Consider the following 7,454-nt stretch of genomic DNA (forward strand, 5'->3'; position numbering starts at 1 on the left):
AAAAAAAAAAAAAAAAAAAAAAAAAAAAAAAAAAAAAACAGGCTAACAGACCTCACTGATCTTGAAAATCATCCTGCAAATTTCTTATTGTTAAGAAACTCAAATAAAAATGCCAAAGTGCTAGAGAGTGTTACAGTTTAATACTACTGAGTTTGTGTCTGGAATAGATAAAAGAAGTATATGTATTATTGTTCAATTAGGTCAATCTCTCAAAATAATAATGCTATTTTAGACATTGGTAAGTTAGAATTCTTAATGTTACTCTTCAGCTTTCCAGTAATTTAAGATATCAGTTTGGAACTATAAATATATTAATTTGGGTTTGTTGATGAACCATTCTTTGGCAAATATGTTAGACTATTCAGCCTCCTTCCTTTTCTTACTTGGTCTGTTCTCCAAATCACAGAAATATATTTTTCCCTTGCTATGAAGTTCAAGGGAAGGATTTAATATGAAGATTGAACAAACTGTGGTGATCTGGAGCAGGGCTTGGTCAGAGAAGTGTATTGACCAGCCACAGTTTGAACACAACAAACATCTTTTATAATACTTTCTAATTCTCCTATGTTCCTCCCTGCTCGTTCTTCCCTTGAATATTCCTTTGCCTGTTAGCACATTCTCACCAACCTGCCTCCAACACTATGGACCCTAAAATTTGCAGTTACAAGTTGCAGTCATAGTTTGCCTGCAGTTTCTTAATTCACAGGATGAATTCTCACACATCAATTAGTGTGACTGACAAAGGTTTTTCTCGTCTGTCTCTGCTATGTTTGTCTGTAAGATCTGTCTCCTTTTTTTTTTGTTGTTGTTGTTTATGGCTTCCCCCTTTTTCCTTAGCATACCATTAGACAAAGTTCTCAATCAGATAATCTTACTAAAATAAGCATTCCCACATTCCACATATCTTTATCAATTAGTATGATTGAGTAGGTTTGTTTCTAGGTTTGTAACACTGTCTGTTACTGTTTCCCTTATCATTTGTCATTCGGGTTTGTGTTTCTGTATGTTTTCATGTACGGCACTCCTCTTTTCTCATTTTCCCTGTTTGCATTGAAAATAGCCTTTACCAGACACCCTTAAAACAGCAGAGGATCTCTTCTTGCACATACCCTTATGTATCTTTCACCACATTTCTTCCAGCTTCACACTGGTGCATTCTTTCTGGTTCATCCCTTTGTCTTCTAAATATCACTTTGTATTCTACATAGCAGAAAACATAATATTCTAGATATCTGCTAGTCTCAGCCAGTAATCTGCAGACTCATGAAACAGGCCAGAATCTCTTTTTATGTATCTGCTGACCAGACCTTTAACTCCTTTCTTCTAAATTATTATTCTTCTAACTCCTTCTTCTAAATTATTCCCCTTTCCCAGTCAGTTTTGATGGCCTAGCCTAAACAGTGTGTGCTTCTTCATCCTGTCTTCCATTCCAGGATTCTTCATTAAGTCTGTGCCCTGGCCTTTTGACTTGTGTCCTTATCTTCACCCTGTTGTCTTTGCTAGACTTTTGACCAGAATGGGAATTCAGAATAAGTAAGATGAACAATGAAACAAACAAATTAAAAACAAAAGAAAAAAGCCAGAATTTTGATTTCAAAGTCTATGAGTTACAGACAGCTTTCATAAAACCAGAAACTGAAGTCATTTCTAGATTGGATTTGTGTACCAACTGATTATTATTTATTTCCCATTAGCTACTGCTGTCAGTATAAATGTACAAAAACATAAGCTGGTATGTTTGGTCTGTCATGTAAAACAAGCTTTCTCACAGTTAGTTACATTTGATCTTCAACTCAAAACATTAACTGAAGAAACTATTTTATTTACTCTTGTCAAAATAAAGCAGAACAAAAGTTTAGGAAGTAAAAATGTGTATATATCAGCTGTATATATTAAACTGAAGGAGCTGTCTGCTGGATGTATGGCTATTTCTGTTAGTGCTGATTGAAGATATCTATGAATGTTTACATCATATCAGTATAAGACTGATTAATCAACTCTGGTTGCAGTTATTTATAATCAAAATATTTGTTGATCTTCCAATCACAAATGTTTGCTTTATTCCTGTGAGTGTGAAGTATCCTCTCTTTTCTACGCTTATGGTAACTGGATTTTATGGATTTAAATATGCATTACATTTTTTTTTTCTTGTTGGCCAAAATGAACTTAGAATAGGGAATATGATAGAAGATATTACTTACATGTGCACTTTAATACAGAAATATGTAATTAAATGTGTGACATATAATGATCAAATATAATCAAGTCTTGCAATATTCCTTTTTTTTTTTTTTTTTTTCATTTAATTCATTTTGAAAGACAACAGAAAAGCTCCTTTCCAGAAAACAACAATATATATATATATATATTTAAAAAAGAAACTAAGGATAACTTCGTTGTTAACAAGTAATACCAATTGTTGAATTCAGTTAATTATAGCTGCAAATGACATGTGAATGTTTCATTATAGCATTTTTCCACTTCCATTCCAAGCAATTTAAAAGTAAGTTATTACAAAAAAACAATAATAAATACTAAAATAATAAATATATTTTAATTATTATTTTCAATTTAAATGGTTATATAATAGAACAATAGAATCATACAGGTTGGAAAGGAGGCGAGGCAATCGCCCCCGGGGCAGACATGCTCTGCAGCAGAGTGGGGGATCGGGACAGGCAGGGCTATTTTCCTGGCATCCAGGCCACTCGAGGCAGCCGAGGGAGCCGCCACAGCCCGTCAGCCCTCCTCAGGGATGCTGACGAGGCGTAGGCGGAGCCAGCAGCGCCCCCTCCCTGGCCGTTCAAAAGCAGCCTCTAGGGAGCGCGAGCGACCAGGAGCACAGCGACCAGGACGGGCAAACAGGGCGGGGCGTGTCAGAAAGGCGGGGCGCGTCAGTTTGCGCGGCAGTTCGCGCAGGCAGGGCATGCAGGGAGGGCAGAGCAATCCCCCGCCCCTAAGAACACCTCAACTGATGGCTTTCGACCAACAGCTAGGCCACTATGGTCCTTGCTAGGCAGAGAGCTCATGCTAGAAAGTCTGTAGCCACCCAGACAGAGTGCCCGCTCAGAAATACAGCAGTTCAGGTCTCTGGATGCAGGCAGTGCCAGAGCCTGCTGCTGCCATCCGAGGGCGGCAGAGATACTGTGTTCGTGAGGTGCAAGCAGGTGGATGACCTGGTCCACGTGGTGGCAGAGCTCAAGGAGGAGGTGGAAAGGTTGAGGGCCATCAGGGAGTGCAAGCGGGAGATAGACTGGTGGAGCAACTCCCTGCAAGGCCTTAAGGAGAGGCACCGGGGTGAGACTCCCCTGATGGGGGTGGACCCCCTGCCCGGTCACTGTCGGGCAGAGAGAGGGGACCTAGGAGCTGAGGAGGAGTGGAGACAGGTCCCTGCTCGGCATTGCAGGAAACTCCCCCCACTGCCTGCCCCACCTTCCCAGGTGCCCTTATGCAACAGGTTTGAGGCCCTGGAGCTCGAGAGAGCGGTGGAGGAGGGTGTGACAGAAAAGTTAACCAGGAAGCCTAGGGCGAGGAAGTCTGCTCCACGCCTCAAGACTGCTCCCAACAAGAAGGAGAGAAGGGTGATCGTGGTGGGTGACTCCCTTCTCAGAGGAACGGAGGGCCCTATCTGTTGGCCTGACCCCACCCGTAGGGAAGTCTGCTGCCTCCCTGGGGCCAGGGTCAGGGATGTTGCCAGAAAACTTCCCAACCTGGTTCGCCCCTCTGATTACTACCCGCTACTGATAGTCCAGGCTGGCAGTTATAACATTGATGAGAGAAGCCTGAAGGCTATAAAACATGACTTCAGGGGGCTGGGACGGTTAGTGGACAGAGCGGGATTACAGGTGGTGTTTTCGTCCATTCTTACAGTGGCGGGGAATGGTTCAGAGAGGACACAAAAAGCCCACCTGATAAACACGTGGCTCAGAGGCTGGTGCCAACACAGAAGTTTTGGGTTCTTTGACCACGGGGCACTCTACTCGGCACCCAGCCTGATGGCCGCAGATGGGTCCCAAGTTTCCGCAAGGGGAAGACGGATCCTGGCCCAGGAGCTGGCAGGGCTCATTGAGAGGGCTTTAAACTAGGTAAGAAGTGGGGCAGGGATGAAACAAAGCCTGTTGGAGGTGTGCCAGGGGGAACAGTGGCAAGGCTGGGGGAGAAGGCTAAGGCCCAGCTGAAGTGCATTTACACTAATGCACGCAGCATGGGCAACAAGCAGGAGGAGCTGGAAGCCATTGCGCAGCGTGCAGGCTATGACTTGGTTGCCATCACGGAAACATGGTGGGACCACTCTCATGACTGGAGTGCTGCAACATCTGGCTATAGGCTCTTCAGAAGGTACAGGCAGCACAGAAGGGATGGTGGAGTGGCTCTCTATATTAGAGAGTGTTTTGATGTCGTCGAACTTGAGGCTAGGAATGAAAAGGTGGAGTCGCTATGGGTTAGGATCAGCGGAAAGGCCAACAAGGGAAGCATCCTGGTGGGGGTCTGTTATGGACCGCCAAACCAGGATGAGGGGATGGATGAGGAGTTCTACAGGCAGCTGGCAGAAATTGCGAAATCGTCAGCGCTTGTTCTTGTGGGGGACTTTAACTTCCCAGACATATCCTGGAAACACAACACAGCCCAGAGAAAGCAGTCCAGGAGGTTTCTGGAGAGCATGGAAGATAACTTCCTGACGCAGCTGGTTGGCGAGCCTACCAGGGGAGGTGTGCTGCTAGACCTTCTGTTCACTAACAGAGAAGGACTGGTGGGAGACGTGCTGGTCAGGGGCTGTCTTGGGCAGAGTGACCACAAAATGGTAGAGTTCTCGATACTTGGCAGAGTCAGGAAGGGGATCAGTAAAACCGCTGTCTTGGACCTCCGGAGGGCTGACTTTGAGCTGTTCAAGACACTGGTTGGCAGAGTCCCTTGGGAGGCAGTTCTGAAAGACAGAGGAGCCCAGGAGGGTTGGGCGCTCTTCCAGAAAGAAATCTTAATGGCTCAGGAGCGGTCTGTCCCCACGTGCCCAAAGACGAGCCGATGCAGAAGAAGACCGGCCTGGCTGAGCAGAGAGCTGTGGCTCGAGCTTAGGAGAAAAAAGAGGGTTTATAATCTTTGGAAAAGAGGGTGGGCCACTCAGGGGGACTACAAGGATGCTGCGAGGCGGTGCAGGGACATAATCAGAAAGGCCAAAGCTCATCTGGAGCTCAATCTGGCCACTGCTGTTAAAGACAACAAAAAATGTTTTTATAAATACATCAACACAAAGAGGACTAAGGAGAATCTCCACCCTTTACTGGATGCGGGGGGAAACTTAGTAACCAGAGATGAGGAAAAAGCTGAGGTGCTTAACGCCTTCTTTGCCTCAGTCTTTAACAGCAAAACCAGTTGTTCTCTGGACGCCCAGTACCCTGAGCCGGTGGAAGGGGATGGGGAGCAGAATGTGGCCCCCACAATCCACGAGGAAATGGTTGGCAACCTGCTACAGCATTTGGATGTACGCAAGTCGATGGGGCCGGATGGGATCCACCTGAGGGTACTGAGAGAACTGGCGGAAGAGCTGGCCAAGCTGCTTTCCATCATTTATCGGCAGTCCTGGCTATCGGGGGAGGTCCCACTTGACTGGTGGCTAGCAAACGTGACACCCATCTACAAGAAGGGCCAGAGGGTAGACCCGGGGAACTATAGGCCTGTTAGTTTAACATCAGTGCCAGGGAAGCTCATGGAGCAGATTATCTTGGGTGTCATCATGCGGCAGTTACAGGGCAAGCAGGCGATCAGGCCTAGTCAGCATGGGTTTATGAAGGGCAGGTCCTGCTTGACGAACCTGATCTCCTTCTATGACAAGGTGACATGCTTAGTGGATGAGGGAAAGGCTGTGGATGTGGTCTACCTTGACTTCAGTAAGGCATTTGACACCGTTCCCTACAGCATTCTCCTCAGGAAACTGGCTGCTCATGGCTTGGACTGGCGCACACTTCATTGGGTTAAGAGCTGGCTGGATGGCTGGGCCCAGAGGGTTGTGGTGAATGGAGTCAAATCCAGTTGGAGGCCGGTCACTAGCGGGGTCCCCCAGGGCTCGGTACTGGGACCAGTCCTCTTTAACATCTTCATCGATGATCTGGATGAGGGGATCGAGTGCGCCCTCAGCAAGTTTGCAGACGACACCAAGTTAGGTGCGTGTGTCGATCTGCAGGAAGGCTCTGCAGGAGGATCTGGAGAGGCTGGACCGATGGGCCGAGGCCAACGGTATGAAGTTCAACAAGGCCAAGTGCTGGGTCCTGCACCTGGGGCCCAACAACCCCAAACAGCGCTACAGGCTGGGAGATGTGTGGTTAGAAAGCTGCCTGGCAGAGAAGGACCTGGGAGTATTGGTTGACAGTCGGCTAATATGAGCCAGCAGCGTGCTCAGGTGGCCAAGAAGGCCAGCAACATCCTGGCTTGCATGAGAAACAGTGTGGCCAGCAGGTCCAGGGAAGTGATTGTCCCCCTGTACTCAGCTCTGGTGAGGCCGCACCCCGAGTACTGTGTTCAGTTTTGGGCCCCTCGCTACAAGAAGGACATGGAGGTGCTCGAGCGAGTCCAGAGAAGGGCTACGAAGCTGGTGAAGGGTCTGGAGAACAAGTCTTACAAGGAGCGGCTGAGGGAGCTGGGACTGTTTAGCCTGGAGAAGAGGAGGCTCAGGGGTGACCTTATTGCACTCTACAGGTACCTGAATGGAGGCTGTAGCGAGGTGGCGGTTGGTCTATTCTCCCACGTGCCTGGTGACAGGACGAGGGGGAATGGGCTAAAGTTGCGCCAGGGGAGGTTTAGGTTGGATATGAGGAAGAACTTCTTTACTGAACGGGTTGGTATTCACTGGAATGGGCTGTCCAGGGAAGTGGTTGAGTCACCATCCCTGGAGGTCTTTAAAAGACATTTAGATGTAGAGCTTAGGGATATGGTTTAGTGGAAGATTTGTTAGCATTAGGTCAGAGGTTGGAGTCGGTGATCTTGGAGGTCTCTTCTAACCTAGACTGTTCTGTGATTCTGTGATTCTGTGGAGATCAACTAGAACAACCTCCTGCACAGCACTGAATTCAGAGAAGGTTGTTCAGGATGTGGTTCAGTCTTGAAAGCTATAACTTTCAGTGGTATATAATTAAAACTGTAACTTAAGTAATGTATAGCCTTCACTCCAAATGGAGAATATCAACAATGTATTCCTATCACTATCCACAATAAGGAGATAAAGACACAGGCAATTCACTTACTGTTGCCTTCTGCTGAATTTTAAAAGACAGACTGATTCAGCAATTGGAAACCTTGATAAATACTTAATGCTCTAATCTGAAATTAATGTAGATGCAAGGATAGGATAGGATAGGACAGGACAGGATAGGACAGAACAGAACAGAACAGAACAGAACAGAACAGAACAGAACGGAATAGAATAGAATAGAATAGAATAGAATAGAATAGAATAGAATAGA

At 46.3% G+C, this 7,454-nt stretch overlaps 1 long non-coding RNA gene across 1 annotated transcript in view; it reads right to left on the minus strand.

Moving 5' to 3' along the window:
* Positions 1 to 132: 132 nt before the first annotated feature.
* The window catches only part of LOC118163100, a 15,348-nt gene continuing 8,026 nt past the window's right edge, over positions 133 to 7,454 (minus strand). The window contains exons 2-3 of the long non-coding RNA XR_004748852.1: positions 1,612 to 1,617; positions 133 to 143 (exon numbers count right to left, since the gene is read on the minus strand). This is a non-coding gene — a long non-coding RNA (uncharacterized LOC118163100). The remainder of the gene's footprint in view (positions 144 to 1,611; positions 1,618 to 7,454) is intronic.

Source organism: Oxyura jamaicensis, chromosome 1 (genome assembly GCF_011077185.1).
Source record: "Oxyura jamaicensis isolate SHBP4307 breed ruddy duck chromosome 1, BPBGC_Ojam_1.0, whole genome shotgun sequence".
Classification (NCBI taxonomy): Eukaryota; Metazoa; Chordata; class Aves; order Anseriformes; family Anatidae; genus Oxyura; species Oxyura jamaicensis.